We start from the raw sequence: 18,093 nt of genomic DNA on the forward strand, positions 1-18,093 counted from the left end.
TACCCATGGCTCGGCACAAAGATGACCTCACCCGGCCAGCTGCTTCTGCAGATCACGCAGCAAAAGGAAAGAGCAGCAGTGGGTTGCTATGCATGTACATGCTTCCCAGCTCTCCAAAATGCTCTACTCACCTGTCTTAGTCTACCGTAACAGACCTGGTCTTTTTGTTTCAATTTTCAGTGAGAAAACTAACAGCCAGATACCGCCTGGGTGCATCCATGAGTGTGAGTAGACATGAGGTGGGCCTGGTCATGTGACTGGCGCACAGCAGGATGCATACTCTGAATTTCATGGTGTTTTTAAGAACAGTGTGAACATGCCCAGATACACATGAGGGCAAGTGGTGACGCTGGGTCTGCTTTCCTCATCAACTGTGGCCACAGTGAGCACAAGGCACACTGAAGTCACTACCCACTTATTTGGGAATTCCTACAGCTTCACCCAAAAAGGCAGGCTCTAACTGTGTGATTGTGTGATAAAAGCTTTGAGCGCAGCTGCACAGAAAGCACCTGAGACACCCCACATATCATAAAGCCCACTGTACTCTCGGGCTTTATGTCAAGTCTGGGAGAGCACAAAAAACAGACACTGAGCCAGGAAAAGGTTGCTACCTCAAAGACCTACAATCCTCATGAGCAGGACACTGGGTAGTCCTGGGTGCAAATGAGCTACCCGTCCAATTGTTCACTGTGCAATGGACTGAACTCTGACCTTACTACAGCCCTGTGTAAGGGGCTGGAAAGACAGCCCAGTGGTAGAGTACTTGCCTAGTAGGCATATATTCTAACCCTAACATCCAAAACAAATACATGGAGAACCTCTCTCCTCCCCCCTCTCTGCAACATGAGGTCATAAAAAAGCAACCATTTGAGAGGCGGAGGATGAACATTCACCAGCACTGGACCATCTACTTGTAGACCCATGAAAAGTCAGTTCCGGTCCCCAAGGCCTCACCTGTGGATCATCTCGTGATCCAAGGAGGCTAAAAAGTTGTTCTTGACAAAAGGCCAAACAAGTGTGCCAGGCAAAGGACACTCAAGAAAGAGCCAGGCATGAACTGACTCTGTGGCTGAGTTACATACATAAGAGTAAATAGTATGTCTATTCCTTTATTCATAGACTGTGCCCTGGTGGAAAATGTGACACAGTGAAACTGTGCTTGCCCAAACTGGTGGGGACAATCGAGGGTGTCTTCTATGCACTATGTGAATTCTGAAGAGAATCCGCAGTACATGTGTATGTAAGTATAAATAAATCCCTCCTGAGACAATAAAGGCAACAGGGAGAAAGGCGCCACGAACACCAGCTCAGAGCAGGGCACTAGCTTTATGCTGTCAGCCTGGCATGAGCCCTGGCACCAGGCTGAAGAGCATAGGATGAAGGGCACGCGAGAGAGTGGGGGTGGGGAGCAATCCTTAAGAAGCCCTGGGAAGATGAGGTGGTGGTGGCACACACCTTTTAATTGCTGTACTGGGAGGTGGGGGGGGCACAGAGACCAGCAGACATCTTGACCCCACAGGAAGTGAGGGTGGCAACTGTGCTACCTATGTGGAGCCTCATAGGCATGGGAGAGGGCTTTCGAGAGTTGTGGAATCACAGGGACTCATCCACACGCGCGGTCTTCGCCTTGTCCACAGCCCATGGACCGCCAGGTACTGGCCGAGTAAGTGGCTGTGCTTCAGAAGCCTCCTGACCTGTGTGCTAAAGCTGCTCAGAGAAGCTCCCAGGCACTCGAGGGATTAGCCAAATGCTTTCAACTACACGGCGTCCCACAGAGTGCCACTTTGGCCTAAAAATACCACTGCCTGTCCGGTCCAGCGAGCGTGACACTCGCACTTCACAACTACAAAGTGGAAGGCACTCAGGGTCTCTGGGGCCTCCAACACATGGATGACAGGGGAGTGACAGTTCCAACTGCAGCCCAAGCTGTGGCATCTGCTGCCGAACAACCGTGGCTTCAGCTGCACAGCCTTTCACGGTCTGACGGGGGGCTCTCGGGGAGAGGTCTCTTTGTTCCATGAACAGCTGAATTGTGACACAAACTCAGCTGCAGGCACAGAATGCCGGCGGCCTGAGCCCGCTAGTTTATTTCTGAGGCGAAGACAGTTCCAGCCCCAACCATGGCTATTTTGAGTTCTAATAGCAGGTGCCATGGCTCTCACTGAAGCCATAAGTGCTGGTTTCACAGTGTCTGAAAGACACCCAATCCCGAGGATACCAATGTCGAGAATGAATGAAGTGGCAGCAGCCACAGACCCAATTAGCAAACGCCAGGCCATGAGCTCTCTTCCAAGGTGCCATTCTCTCCAGAGAATAGGAAGCCACAGAGCTGAGACTATGGTCCAAAACTGCAGGGACTGGGCTTCAGCCAGGGCCCAATCGAAAAGGAAGTGGAAGGAGGGAACACGGCCTCCCCCCTACCCCCACAGAGCTGGGTTTATTGTTCTTGCAAAAAGTATGCCAAGTCCAGAGCAGAACACATTAGACAGCAAAAACTTCTGCTAAAAGCTGAAAGGATGATAGGCACTCCAAGCTATGGAGACTCGGAATCAGACTTCTCCAGCTGATGTAGGGCTGCAGGCCGGGGACCGATGAGCCACTGTACGGAGGGTCCAGGACAAGGGGACAAGCACACATCACACTAAGTCAGCACTGCAGAGCAGCTGTGGGCTGTGCCAAGCACTACAGAGCTACCTACAGTGGCCACACCTGCTGCCCACAGCTCTAAGGCCACCCAGCAGTGTTGGATTATCAGGTACTAAGGCTTCTAGAGACAGTGAAGAGGAACAAGTCTGTCTTGTTGTTGGAGCCCTATGGCAGCCTGACCATGAAGTGGGCAATTAGGACTCATCTACCCTCCAAAGCTACCAGTTCAAAGCGTGTAAAGGGAGGGACAGTTCCTCTTCCTAAGGAAGTCAAAGCAGGGCCGGCTGCTGTCTCAGACGGAGGTTTGCCACAGAAGCAAAGGACCACAGCAGCCCTTGTCACATGACATCCCTCCTCCTTTTTGGAAATGAGGTCACACAGATGGCCAGGCCAGGAGGGGACAGGAAGACAGATGCTGTTCCAGTTTACAGCCGTTATCATATTCCCTCCTCTGGCCCCTGCATGTCCCTTCCCAGGGCTGCTTCTCCTGTGGTGTGCACACACAGCTTTCCTGTCACTTTAGGTGTCCTGTCTTTAACTGAGAGCCTCACCACCTCACCCTGCTGCTCAGGGTCCTGCTTATACCATTACCCTTCCCCAGCCCAAAGCCCAGACTCACACACTCCAAGCCATCTTTCTCCATCAGGTAAGTGCGTCCCAAGAGGGATTCACCTTAGACTCTGTTCTGACTCTTTACTGCAGAGACTCCAAACAGAGAGTGAATGAAAACCCGTGAGCGCTTTCTAAAAAAATATTCCCAGCAAAGTTCTGCCTAAATCTGAAGTCAAGATACTGGATTAAAAAGCTCAGTGCTGGGCTGAAGGTGTGGCAGAGGGCCTGCTCACACAAACCAGGCCTGGGACCCCATGCCCAAACACTGGGAAAAACAAAAGCAGGCTCAATGTTACTGGCCAAATTACAGTCTACCTAGATGATGAAATCTAGATGAAAATCAAGAAAAAAACCTCAAGTACAAATATAAATATATACATATATACACATACACACATATATACATACATACACACATATGAATGAAAGACCTACAAAAATGCATTACTTCATAAGAGAGAAGCAGAATGTGAATACCTTGTGTTATTTGAATAAACCAAAAATTAAGCATAGCTGTGTTGGCCTGCATATATCTTAAGGGTGTAGGGGCCCAAGGAAAAAGCAGAAGTGGCTTCCAGTAGGGGTAAAAAAATAACCAGGAAACTTACCTCCAAGTGTTTGTAAGCTTTTTAAATATTGTTAAATTACATTTATTTGTTTATCAAGGGGTTGTGGGACATAGCACACATGTGTAGGCCAAAGGACAACTTCCACCATGTAGATCTTAGGAATCAAACACAGGTCACCAGGCTTAGTGGCAGATGCCTTCACATGCCGAGCCAGTTCACCCATTTCTTCTTAAATATTTTGTACCATGAAAATAAATTCAATGATAGGAAACCAATGGCTACTTATTTCAAAGTTTAGCTCTCAACCTTAGGAAGCAAGTGCTATCTAAAATCTCTTAAAAGAAAAAAAAAAAAAAAAAAAGCAAACATGCCCTTCCCATGACAAATTAATACATGGAAATCCAACTATAACCATTTATAACCAAGCAATCAGACCATTCCTAAATGAGGTTCAGCTACATATAACAAATCACTTGCATTACAAATGAGGCCATTACAGGAGTATTGGAGAAATGGGGAGGGGGGGTGTTAGCGAGTGCATGAGCTAGCTGAAAGTAGGGCTTCCTATCTAAATACTCAATGCTTGTGATTCGATCCTTAAAGTTGCTTAAAAGAGAAATCAAAAATCTATGTACCTAAGTTATTTAGTGGAAGGGGTGGGAGAACAGGGTCTTACTATCTAGTCCTGGCTAACCTGGAACTCACCATGTAGACCAGGCTAGCCTTGAACTCACAGAGACTGACTGCCTCTACTTCCCAAGTATTGGGATTAAAGATGAGTGTCACCATACCTGGCTTGTATCCAAAACATTCTAACTTAAAAAGAAAAAGTAAAATGGAGGCTGAGGAGACGGGTCCCTGGGCAAGGTGCTCATGGAACAAGCATGAGGTTCTGAGTTCAGATTCCCCAACATGCACCAGCTGGGCACAGCCAAGCAAACCTATAGATAACTCCAGTAGGTAACTCTAGGACAGGAAGCTGAGACAGAAAAGACCCTGGTATTCACCTGGAAGCCAGTGCAGACACAACAGCAAGCTCCACACTCAGGAACAGATCCTATCCCAGAAACACTAAGATCGACGGCAATTGAGGAAAACACCTAATGTCCATCTGTGGCCTCCACACTGCCTCACCTGGGCAAGCATGCAGAAGTATGCATTTTACACACACACACACACACACATACACACCCATAATCATCTCCAAATCCCCACATAGGAGCTCTATCTTACATTCTTCATAAACCATTCCCAGAAGAACAGTTCTTGACTTCAAGCTTTGTGTCAGAGGCAGGCCCTCCCACAATTTCTCCATGAGCCCCTCCACGTCACTCACTCAACACAGGGTATCTTCTCTGCATACTCCTCAGTCATAAAGCACGTGTGCCTGGCATCCACCCGCACCTCCTGGAGTAAGACCGTATGAGCAAGACCACTGTTAGCCAGAGCTCAGAACGATTCACACCAAGGGAGCTCACTTGGGGTGAGCAACAGGCAGAGCCAGGGTGAAATGGAGGAGGCTCTTTGTCTTCCAAGGCACTGTTTTTTGGTAAATTGAAACGGCTACAGAGGTGACATGATTAAAAAATAACTAGAAAGAGAAAGAAAGAAGAAAGGGAGGGAGAGAGGGAGAGGGAGGGAGGGAGGGAGAGCGAGAAGGAGGGAGGGAGGGAGGGAGGGCGGGAGGGAGGGAGAAAACACAAAGAAAAAAATCAAGGGTAGGGCCTATGAAGATGACTAGGTTGATAAAATGCCTGTCTGAAAACCAAGACCTGATTTGTTTGTCTACACTTATTTATACTTATGTGAGGAGGTCCTTGTAGAGGTCAGAGGACAACATGTGAACTTTTGAAAGTCAGTACTCTCCTGCCCCCATGTGGGTCTCAGGAGCCATCTCAGGTCAGCAGGCTTGGTGTCAGGTACCTTTACCCACTGAGCCATCTTACCAGGCTGACTGATTCTCAGTCCAGATATAAAAAGCTGGGGTGGCTGCTCCTGCCTATAACCCCAGAGCTCTGAAAAGACCCAGGAAAATCCTAGAGCCCAGTGGCGAGCGGCTCTAACAAAATCAGTGAGCACCAGGTTCAGGGAAATATCCTGTCTCAAAAACTAAGGTGAGAATGACTGACTGACGAAGACACTGTTGGCCTCACATGCACACACACAGACATACATGCACATGCACAAACATGCACACACACTCAGATATACAAATAAGAGAAAGAAACAGGAAACTAGTCACAAATGGCCTGCAAAAAGCAACTTGGAGCTGCCAGAGTTTGTCAGAGCTAGCTTAGGCTATCACAGGCAGCACTAATCAACCCAGGAGGTCACTCAGGACCATGGTCCTTCCGGAATCTGTGCACTCACAAATCCAACCCCAAGCACAGAACAAGTCCAGACAGTAAGAAATACAGAAAACAGAAATGTGTCCATGGGTCTCATTGCTATTTCCAAATGGACGACTCCACGGTCATCAGGAGGCTGAGGCAATGAACTGAGCTTCACAGGGAAGCCAGGCAGCACAAGCAGCCTGAGCTGCCCTCACACAGGCCTTAAGCACCACACAACAGCTGACCCTTCAGACTTAGCAGCCCACTCCAAATGAAGCCATGAGAAGGAAGTGCTTAGCAGGGGTGTCACTGTGGCAGTGAGGCAGTCAGCACATTAGGATATGTTCAGTTGGACACAAGGAGACAAGAATCATACAGAAGCAGGGCGGTGGTGGCGCACGCCTTTAATCCCAGCACTTGGGAGGCAGAGGCAGGCGGATTTCTGAGTTCGAGGCCAGCCTGGTCTACAAAGTGAGTTCCAGGACAGCTAGGGCTATACAGAGAAACCCTGTCTCAAAAAAAAAAAAAAAAAAGACAAACAGAAACTGACAGCAGCACACTTTCAGGCCAGCAAGATGGCTCAGAGAGGTGACTGCCACCAAGCCTAATGACCTGAGTGATTCCCTGAGATGGTGACCTGAGAGATCCCATGTGGTGAAAACAAAGAATCAAGCCTTCATGTTGTCCTCTGGCTTCCATATGTGTGTCATGTCACATGTGCTTTCACACAAGTACATAAGTGCAATGTGAATACACACTTCTGTCCCCGTGGCCCCATTCCAGGGCAGACAGGGGTGGTTTCAAACATCTTTATGCACTGTCCCCAAAGTGCTGATGAAAAAAATGAGCAGAGAGGTGAGAAGACAGGGCATGGAGAGAAGACTGTACCTTGGAGCTGGCCAGGATGGAGCTCAGGTCCAGCTAAGCCTTAGTTTCCTGATCTGGGACACAGGAATGACACTGCCTTACCAGCTACGGGGACCCTGGACTGTTCCTGCCTGTGTGGTCCCTGCTGCCGCTGGGTTGCCCAGGACCATCCATAGCACTATGATCCTCCCCACACCACCTCCAGCCATCATGGCCCTGAAGGACACAGGCCTGCCAGGTCTGGAATATACACAAGGGGAGTAACTCTGACCAGTGACAGAGCCAGGCTGAAGATCATCAAGAGTCAGGCTGGTAGGCAGATAACAGAGAGGAAGGAAAGGCTGCCACCAAACCAAAGGTCAGCTCTGACTCAGCACAGTACCTGTGAGGACTGACAGGCTCTGTGGGGGAGGGGCAGCCTCCTATCAGGATGGTAGCTTAGCCTGTGATCAGGAGGCTGAGGCAAGAGGATTCCAATCAAGTTCCATGCCAGCCTGGCATACACAAAGCAAGGCCCTGTCCCCAACACATCTAGGAGCGCTGTGTGTGGCTCATCCTGAGACCATGGCTACTGTCCTGACAGAACGTGTGCCATCCAGAGTCACAGACACTCACTCCCTGCTGGGGCTGATGATCACTGGGACAAAACCAATGTGTAAAACGTTTCCATTATGAGCACAGTGATTGATAGTCAAGCCAGGAAAAGGGACTAAAGTGAGGTGATCACTTGACAAGCCATTTAGGAACAGTCTCCAGGAGGGTGGCTCTGAGGCTAGGACAATGGCTAATGGGTAAAGTGATTGCCACTAAGGCTGGATGGCTGGAGCTTGACTCCCCAGGACCACATAATAGCCAGACACAGTGGCACCCACATCTGTTATCCCAGCACTCCTACAGAAATACAACAGGCAGAAACAGAGAATGCCCAAAAGCACACATAAGAATGAAATTTCAAAAATACCTCCTACCACAGAACAGGCTTGCTTCAGGACAGTCATGAGTTCCGGGTCAGCCTGGGCTACACAGTGAGACCTGACTCAGAAGCAAACACAAAGCAAGGACATGGCTCGGTTGTTCCACTGCTTCCCTGGCATGCATGAAGCCTTAAGTTCCCAGCACTGCATAAACCTGGCCTAGTGCCATGAAGTCATTTGTAACTATACACAGAGTTCACAGCCAGTCTAGACCATATAAGATCCTTTTCTTTCTTTTTTTTTTTTTTTTAAATCACAACTAACCCTAGACAGCTCAGGAAGAGCTAAACAAGAGTGCTTGTCCTGCCGTGTCTAGTTGACCCAGCAGCCTGGATCCACATCTGAGCAACTAAGGAGGTGTGGGAGAACAGCTCTGCTGGGTGGCCAATGCCCCTTCTTGCCATGGCATCTGGAGGCCAGCAGCAAGACAGCATGCTTCCTAAGAAGGCCCATGGCACCAGGGTCCACTGCTGCCACTTTTAAGTAACCCACTGCCCTGCAACAATCCCACACCAGCCACCTAATGTCCACATCCCATTCAACTGTCCATAGTCGGAAACACAGCTTAACTGCCTCAGGGAAATGAGTTCCACGGGTCCCCAGACACATGTAAATAAAATGAAGAAATTTCAAATTTACAGTTGCTGCCTCCAAATTCTTTCTCCCAGCTCAGGAAGGATTAAAAGGACTTCAAAGCAGCCTGGGTTCCAATTAAGCCAGTGTGACCACCCCAGGGATGCTGGAATATTCCTCTGATTAACAAGAGGAGTTCTTTGAACTGTTCACACTAAAAAAAGCTCTCAGAAGCTCTCAAACAAATGCCTCAATTCCTCTCCTGCTCTTCTCCGTTGCTCTGAAAGAGCTGGTCGTCTGATGCTATAAACATCCAAAACTCTGGCCCCAAACAAACCTCAGGGAGGGAGAGGCATGAAGCACATCCCACACGCACTGGAGCGTGCATGCGCTCCTCACAGTGTCCACATCCAGGAATGCAGACAACAGTGGGAGGGACTGACAGGTCTCCATCAGACTAGGACAAGCCAAATTTGCCTGCCTCCCCACGGAGAACCCAAAATGACCTCAGCATGGAAAACTTACCTACCCTGGATAGTGGTGTCTAAGGACAAAATAGTAGGTGAGACAAGCTGTGTCCTCCACAGGTGCTCCACTGTGGTCAGAAGTGGACTTACTGGAAGCTGATCAGACTTCAGGGAGGTTGGCTTATCAACCTGTCCCACTCTTGACAGGACTTTCAATATTAAACAGAAGGGGGGGTGGGGACCTCCTATAATAAATTTAGAACTCCCGACCCACTCACCTACCCACCAGAACTTCTCTCAGAGAGGGAAGAGTGAATTAAAAATCAAGTGCACCTGGCTTCCAGGGAAACAATCAAGCGCACCGGCTGAACAAAGGACTCGGTGGATGCAGAGGCTCAGAGAGGCGCCATCATTAGTGAGGTGCTCACTTTGAACTCACTGAACAGCAAACGGAAGAGAAGGCCTCAGAACTTTGCAGAAGCAACGGCTTCATCCATACAGAGCCGGGCTATGAGCCCAGGGTGCTCGCTAGCTTGCTGTGTGGCCCTAGGCTAGTTATTTGGCCTTTCTGAACTCTGGTTTAATCTAGCCCAGCTATAAGTGAGAGGAATAAGCTAGACAGCTACACCCTGACCTAGGATACTCGCTCCAGAAACTAAAGTACGCCTCAGACTTTCATCCCTATGGCCATGAGAGTGAAGAGAAAACAGAAACCATAGAGCTCAGAAGCAAGAACGCAGGCAGACAAGAAAGCAGGACCACATTCCCACAGCAGAAGTGCTCAAAGGAAGTCTAGGTCGAAAGGAACAGGAAGCTTGGCACAAGGCCTGTGCCAGGTGACATATTAGAGAACAAATGGCTGACAGCTTAGGCTGGGATGTGGTCACATGTGTTAAGACAGTGGTTCTCAACATGTGGGACGTGACGCCTTTGGAGGTGGCATATCAGATATCCTACATAGCCAATATTTATAATTTATAACAGTAGCAAACTTATAGTAATGAAGTAGCAATGAAAATAACTTTATAGTTGGGGGTCATCACAACAAGAGGAAGTACATTATACAACATTAGGAACAACGTTAGGAAGGCTGAGAACCACTCCTATAGATGAATCCCTGGGGTTGGATTCAAGTTGTTAGGCTTAAAAGCAAGCACTTTTACTTGACAAACCGTCAAGTCACCCCTAAGATGTGTTAGAGAGCACACATGACTGTGTTTGTGCATGCATGTGTGAGTATATGTACAAGCACAGGTGTGAAGGTAACCATAGAAGCCAAAGGAGAGTATCGGATTCCTTGGAGCTTCAAGCCAGATTTACAGGCTGTTCTGAAGGGCTTCATGTGGGAGCTGGGAGTGAAACTCTAGTTCTCTGCAAGAGTAACAACTGCCCTTAACCACTGAGCCATCTCCTCAACCCCTAAGACTTACGATTTTTATTTATAGCCAAGCAATAGTGGCACATGCCTTTAATTCCATCACTTGGGAGGCCAGGCTGGTCCACATAGTGAGTTCCACAAGAGCCAGAGGTACACAGAGAAACCCTGCCTCAAAACAAAGCAAAACAGAAGATTATCTGTCTATTCATTTATTTCTGAATTTATTTAGAAAGTGTGTGTGTGTACACATGCCACACCACCTGTGTGGGTTTATGTGCACCAGCTGGGTTCCATCTTCAGTACCACAAAAAAGGGTTGGGGAAAGATGAGCAAGGACCAGCAGGACATGGCTTTGAGTTGAATTATATCATTAATTCTCTCAAGATCCTCTGCAGGATGGAGTGCAGAGCTAGAAAATACACACATGGAGGCAGGAGGCTTGGGACAATGCATAGAAAGGACTGCTTATATATTTGGTGTCAGAGCACCGTGGTGGCTGGAGGCAGCATGCCTTGAGACAAGCTGTAAGGCACCCTAGGACTCTCAGTAGGAAGTTACAGCCTTGGTGCTAAAGTCCCTTGGTCTCCAGAGAACTCTCATGCCTCCTTGTGGAAAGCTCCCACCACCGCCCCAGGTTGGCGATGTAGCTGCATTGGCAGAGTGCTTACCAACCAAGTACCCACACCAGGCCAGTTCCCAAACACTGAGAAAAGTTTGTTCTGTGAGCCCAGCACTCCAGTCTGTGCCTATAACCCCAGTATTCAAGAAGTTAAAGCTGGAGGGTAATTTGAGGCCAACCTAAGCTACATAACAAGTTCCAGACAAGCTTAAATTGCAAAGCAAAACTGTTTTTTTAAAAGGCAACAAAGATCTAAGGATGTTGCCACCTTCACAGAAAGGAGAACTACATGCTTAGGTCCCAGCCTGTGGCAGCTGCTCACCCCTCAGCCTCCCGCAGACTGTACTGGGCCATCTAGTGAAGTCAGTAGGACTCAGCTCAAGCCCAGATGGGTTCCTGACAAAGCCTGTGTGAGAAATCTGTAAGACCTTACTGTGAAAGCACAAAACCCTGAGTTTGAGCCCTTAGTACCCATGAAAAAGGCCAAGTGCAGCCATGCATGCCTTTAACCCAGCACTGAGCAGATGAGAAGATAACAAAACTTTGCTGGGTGAGCCCATCCTACCTCCAGATTCAGTGAGAGACCCAGTGCTCCTTAGTTCTGTCAACATGGCACAAACCAGAGACACCAGGGAGGTCATGAACCTCAACTGAGGAACTGGCTATCAGGATTGGCCTATGGGCATATCTTGGGACATTGTCTTGACTGCTAACTGATGTGGGAAGCCCCAGTCCACTGTGGGTGGTGCCATCCCTAGAGGGCCGTGGTCCTAAGACATGTAAAAAAGCAGAAGCAAGCTGTTCACGTCATGAAAGCAAACCAGTAAGCAGTGTTCCTCCATGGCATTCACTTCAGTTCCTGCTTCCAAGGTCCAGCCTCACTTCCCTCAAGGATAGACTACTACCTGCAAACCAAAACAACTTTCCCTTCCCAAAGTTGATTTGGGTCATGACATTTATCACAACTGAAAGCAAACTAGAACAGACCCTACTATTAAAGAACAAAGGAGGGAATGACAGAGCAAGTCCCCCCCTCCCCAGCATCCTCCTCTGCCCCCATACACACACATGCACACACAAGTATGCACATATAACTGCACAAGCATATACCACACACAAAGAGACAGACAGACAGACAAGACAGAGAAGATAGGCTTAGTGCTGTGTACTATGGCACCTGCTCCTACGGTCCTAGACACTCAGGCTGAGCCCTTAGAAGAATGGCGAGTCTGAGCTCCAGAATTCACTGTTCCTGTTGTGGAACCCTGTCCTCTGAGCAGTACCTTGGGTAACAGCCATCACCACCTTCATGAGAATAGCTGTGACCTCCTACAAGTAACTTCCACCTGAGATCCCAGCCATTTTCTCCTGCAACCCCTCCCAGCTGTGTGGACTCTGCCCCAGCTACACAAGATGCTTGTGGTCTCTGGGTCTCAGGGGTAGAGTCCACTAAGTGTAGAAGAGTAACTGAAAGGGGCACCCCATCTCTGCAGCTATCTCTACACCTCCTATCTGCTCAGTATTCATTATTTTCCTGAGCTCTTCTGGTCCACTGGGTGCTCTTCTTTCATAGAACTCTCTTCCTGTCTCTATCTTTCCTCTGGGAATACTCAGTGGAGGGTGCCGCTTCTGAAGTCTCCCCTCATACAGCTCCCATGTTCACCAAGTTCCTGTATCTGTTTGGTCAATGAATCACCAACGTGCAGCTTCCTCAGTGTTCTAGTTTCATATCTATACTCTGATGAAACCCTGACAAAAGCAATTTAGGAAGGAAGGGTTTACCTTACTTACAACTCCAGGCTAAGATCCATCATTGAAGGAAAGTCAAGGCAGGAACGTAAAGTCACATGCACCGTCAAGAGCAAAGAATAAACACCTAGATCTGGATCCATGCCTGCCTGCCTGCTTGTTCTCAGCTAGTATTTTCCTCTTTAAACTGTTCTGGATCCCCAGCCTAGAGAATGGTGCTGCCCACAATGGGCTGGGACTTCCTATACTAATTAACAATGAAGACAGTCCCTCAGAGAGGTGTCTATAGTCAAACCTGTTCTAGGTAATTCTTCCCTAAGACTCTCCTCCCAGGCAATTTTGGGTCGCATCAAGCTGACAGTTAACACTAACAAGCACACTTGGATACAGAGTGAGCCTGTAGACTCGCCCTACAGCAGAGGGAGCTTAGAGGCCCCCAGGTGAGTGCACCATGATGACCTCCTCCGTACAGCCAGAGTCTTTAGAAGAAATGCTTTCATTTCCTTGGAGGATGACAGCTTGCCGGCCAGATTTAATGCCAAGTGAGATGAGACTAGTGACCTCAGCATCAGCCATGTGAGATGAGACTAGTGACCTCAGCATCAGCCATGTGAGATGAGACTAGTGACCTCAGCATCAGCCATGTGAGATGAGACTAGTGACCTCAGCATCAGCCATGTGAGATGAGACTAGTGACCTCAGCATCAGCCATGTGAGATGAGACTAGTGACCTCAGCATCAGCCATGTACAAGCTCACCTCATCATGTACCAGGGCACCAACCGCAGGGACTGGATGCCTCACTCTCTGCCTGGCACCTTCTCTCTGCCAGGCTGAGTGTATGGCAGCCCCACTATTACATTAGAGGCTCCAGGACTCTGTTACTTTTATAAACCCATAGTGTCTGTTACAAATCACTCGTACTTACCCTGTTCATAGCCCTCCTGGAGGTGTGTGACCGCAGCTCCTGAGCACAGCTGAAAGCCACATGTCATAAACTGAGCTGGCTCTTGGCTTTCCCCTTCTCCCAAATTAGCATTCAGTTCTATCAAGTCAGCAATGTCCATCCCCATCTCTCCTACAAACCAGCCTCACTTTGTCCCTTGCCACATGAGCATTCCTTTCTAAGACAAACTTTCTTCAGTTTAGAAACTGAATGTCAGGAAGATAAAAAGACATATACAATAGACCGACAGACACACACACACACACACAAAGCTAGGCATGGGGGCTGGTGAGTTGACTCCACAGTTAAGAGCACTGTTGCTTTTCTAGAGGTCCAGCACCCACATGGCAGCTCACAACCATCTGTAACTCCAAGTCCAAGAGATCTGATCCCTCCTCTGTCCTCCTTGAACATAGGACACATACATGCTGCATATACATACATGCAGGCAAAACATCCATACACATAAAATAACAACACAAAATTAAATAAAAAAAATTCTGAGAGAAAAAAAACAGCATAGTATCACATGCTTATGATTCCAGGGCTGGGGAGCAGGGGCAGACAGATCTCTGAGGCTCGCTGGCAGGCCAGGCTAATCACCAAATCCCAGGCCAGTGAGACTGTATCTGGAAAGGACAGAAAGCATTAGTAGACAACAGCAGCTAAGACTGTGCCGTGGCCTCCACAAGCACATGCATTTGTGTGAACACACAGAAATGTACCTGCACATGTTCCCAGAATCTAAAACAGACACTCGCACAGCAAAAGAAGATTGAGTAGAGCAACAAATACCAAGTCAATACACACAGAGGCTGTTTCTCATACGCACACAAGAACTGGGTGGATGCGCCTCAGACCTGTCCACAATGTTCTGTAAAAATAAAAATGGAGAGACAGCCAGGCATGGTGGCGCACGCCTTTAATCCTAGCACTCAGGAGGCAGAGGAAGGCGGATTTCTGAGTTCGAGGGCAGCCTGGTCTACAAAGTGAGTTCCAGGACAGCCAGGACTACACAGAGAAACCCTGTCTCGAAAAATAACCAAAAAAAAAAAAAAAAAAATGGAGAGACTCTGGCCAGGCGAGACCCTGGCCAGGTTCACTGTATCTCTTCATTTGACAATCCTTGGTATATTCCCAGAATGTTCTGCCTCACCCAACTGTTGTACACCAAGACTTTCTGTAAAAAAAATGATGTTCATCCATTCTGATGAATTACATGCTGACCTCCATTTCTTTCAAACAGGATTAATTGCCAGACATACAATGCTGTCTAATTTTCTAATTGCCTTCTTATATCTCTGCTTTTGATGCCAGAGGAAAGCCAGTTTCCTCCTCATCCACATCACGGCAATAAGTCTGCCTCAGACCCACCATTTGAACACCATCAATAGTAAGTCACCACAGAGGAAGTCTGCCGTCTCCAGACTGTCGGACTGTACTCTCAATCCCGATGGGAAGCTGAGGCAAACATGGTCAGAGTCAACATCTTCCCCCATGGAGGACCAAGCCTGCTCGTACTCACAGGAAGGACACACCACTGCTTGAACCAGAGACTCTGGGCAAGAACTTCCAATAGCATCCAGACTTCTAGACTGCTCTTTAGTGAAGAGCCACATGGTTCCATGAGACCATCAACCCAGATGAGACCCAGTAAGAACTAATTATACGGAACTGAGTTAACTACAGAGAGAAGACCATAAGTGGGCAAGAGAGACCATCTGTGGGCAAGGTTTTTATATTCTATGTTCTAAATACGGAAAGAAGCAATTCCTTCTTATACTTCTAAACCTACAACAGTTTAGAGTCTGTTCTTCCCTGAGGTCCTCAGATTCAGAAACCTCCCTGACCTCCCTTTACATGGCAGAATGGCTGATAGCTATTAGCTTAGGAACCTGATCAGATTCCTCCTGCAGGCTGGACAGATGGCTCAGAGGTTAACAGCAGTAGCTGGTCTTCCAGAGACCTGGGTTCAATTCCCAGCTCCACATGACAGCTCACAACTGTCTGTAACTCCACTTCCCCGGGGATCTGACACCCTCTCACACACATACAAGCAGGCAAAACACCAATGCACGTAAAAATAAACATAACTTTAAAATAAAACTCCCCTGCACTGGGAGATGGCTCTCTGGGGAAGGGGCGAATGGTGTTAGAGGAATAATGCATAAGTCTCTAATCCAAGCACACCTTTGGGGAGATGGAAGGTGGACGCAGAATGCCCAAGATCTCACAGGCACTCAATCTGAAGTTCCCAGAGGTGATGACCCTGTTTCAAACAAGGTGTCAGGCAAGGACATCTGAGGCTGTTCTCTGCCTCCACATGTGTGGTCTAAAGTACACATCCACACAGACATGAGAATATGACCATCCTACACAAAGGAATATAAAATAAATCAATAAAAGGTGTAAAACACACAGAACAGATACTCACAAAAGAGTACAAACCACTCAGACCATTGAAGATTGACACTAGGGAATCAGTCACTGAGCAGATGTGACTAAAATCCCAAACAGACAGCACTTCATACCCACTAGAATAATTACATAATTGCCTTAAAAAATAGAATAAAATACACAGCCTTGATGAACTGATGTGAAGCAGATGGAATCTCGAGGCTACAAGAGGAACACCAAGCCAGCGACCTCACTGGAAACCCACGTGGCCATTCGCACACGCCAAGCACACCCTGCAATTTCACACTTAGGCTCCAGCTTAGGTGAAGGCAGTAAATCCATACACAACAAGATGAAGGTATCCATGTCACATTCCCAACAGGAACCAGATGCAGTCCTCATGCCCCTGCAATAGACCACAAGAAGGAATGACCCCTGATGTGCCCCCAAACATGCTTCATCAGAAAAGTATCATGTTGAGCAAAGCCAGGGCCAGGAAGATGATGAAGCTAGAGGATCACCAGCACAGACAGGCCCAGACGATATCTCCAGGCCCCATCTTACAGTTACCAGGAATGGAGACCAGCCTCTGTTTCTGCCCCAGGAAAAAGAAGAAGCCATCAAAGGCAGGAACAGCACATTTCCCTGATTTACAATTCTGGAACAGAGGAAACTGATCGGTGGAAACAGAACTGAGAACAGTACTGTCTCCCGGGGGCAGGAACAGACTGGCAGGAACAGAGAGGAATGCCAGGGAAAGTAAGAGAACATGCTGTGACCTGCCTGCCTGAGGAGAGGAGCACAGGTGACGTGTCTTCAACACCCTTCAATCATGTACCAAGGAGCCGACCATCGCACTGCATGTCATTACCATCTCATTCAAAACTCAAAGGGAGTTGCAACTTGTGCACTCAGCTACTGGAGACCCTGTCTCAAACAGATGAATGACAAAGTTATGCCTAAACACATACAAAGAGAGAGAGGGGAGGGAGGGAGGAGGGTGGGATATTTAAAGAAGAATCCAGGAGAATGGGAGAAATGGTTCAGTGGGCAAAGATGGTTGCTGCCAGACCTCACAGTCACAGTTCAACCCCTAGGACCCATGCATTTGAAGGAAAGAGCCCTCAAGTTGTCCTTTAATTTTCACATGCCCATTACATGGTACATGTGCAAATACACATGGATGGATGGATGGATGGATGGATGGATGGATGGATGGATGGTGAACGGACATGGTATCTTTGAAGGAATAATAACTAAAGGCTGAGAGATGGCTCAGGGTGGCAAAGTGATCTGACTTCAGATCCCCAGGACCCAGAAGATACTGGACACAGAGGCAAGTGTCTGTAGTCTCAGCACTCCTCTAGTAAGATAAGAGGGGAAGTCAGAGGAATCCTCCAGGAAAGTCATAGATCAGAAAATCTGGAGCTCACAGAACTTCAGTAAAAGGTGATGATCAACATCCAAAGTTGTCTTTTGAGCTCACTCTATGTCTGTGGCACATGCACGCTCCCAAACACACACACACACACACACACACACACACACACACACACACACACACCACACCACACACTACTTGCTTTTTATTGAAGAGGAATCCAAAGAGAGTCTTCTTTCTGTGTGTCCCTTTGAAGATTATACAAAACAAGTCAAAGCAAGGGTGATGGAGACTTTCTGAAGTGGGCCACTTATTTCTAGAATTCTAAAGCAGGTTTCTTTAACCCCAGGGCACTGGCAGCCAAAGATGTGTGCCCCATTGTGATAAGGCAAGCACATTGTTATTAGGTCTGCACTAACACTCAGGGGACCCCACTGTCACCTTAACACTGAATTCAGTGCTGCTGGCAAGCTTCCTGCCTTACATGTTGGGGGGAACCCTTGGTCCCATGTAGGAGCATTCCTGGAACCCAGATCCCACTCTGTGGCTCCTGAAATAACATAAACTAGAAGGAGCTTTCAGC

At 48.0% G+C, this 18,093-nt stretch overlaps 1 protein-coding gene across 2 annotated transcripts in view; it reads right to left on the reverse strand.

The window, feature by feature from the left end:
• Mad1l1 (mitotic arrest deficient 1 like 1) overlaps positions 1-18,093 on the reverse strand; it is a 331,728-nt gene that overhangs the window by 269,021 nt on the left and 44,614 nt on the right. The gene's annotated exons all lie outside the window — the stretch shown is intronic.

The sequence above is a fragment of the Mus caroli genome, unplaced genomic scaffold (genome assembly GCF_978045245.1).
Source record: "Mus caroli unplaced genomic scaffold, Mus_caroli_1 scaffold_4, whole genome shotgun sequence".
NCBI classification, from domain to species: Eukaryota; Metazoa; Chordata; class Mammalia; order Rodentia; family Muridae; genus Mus; species Mus caroli.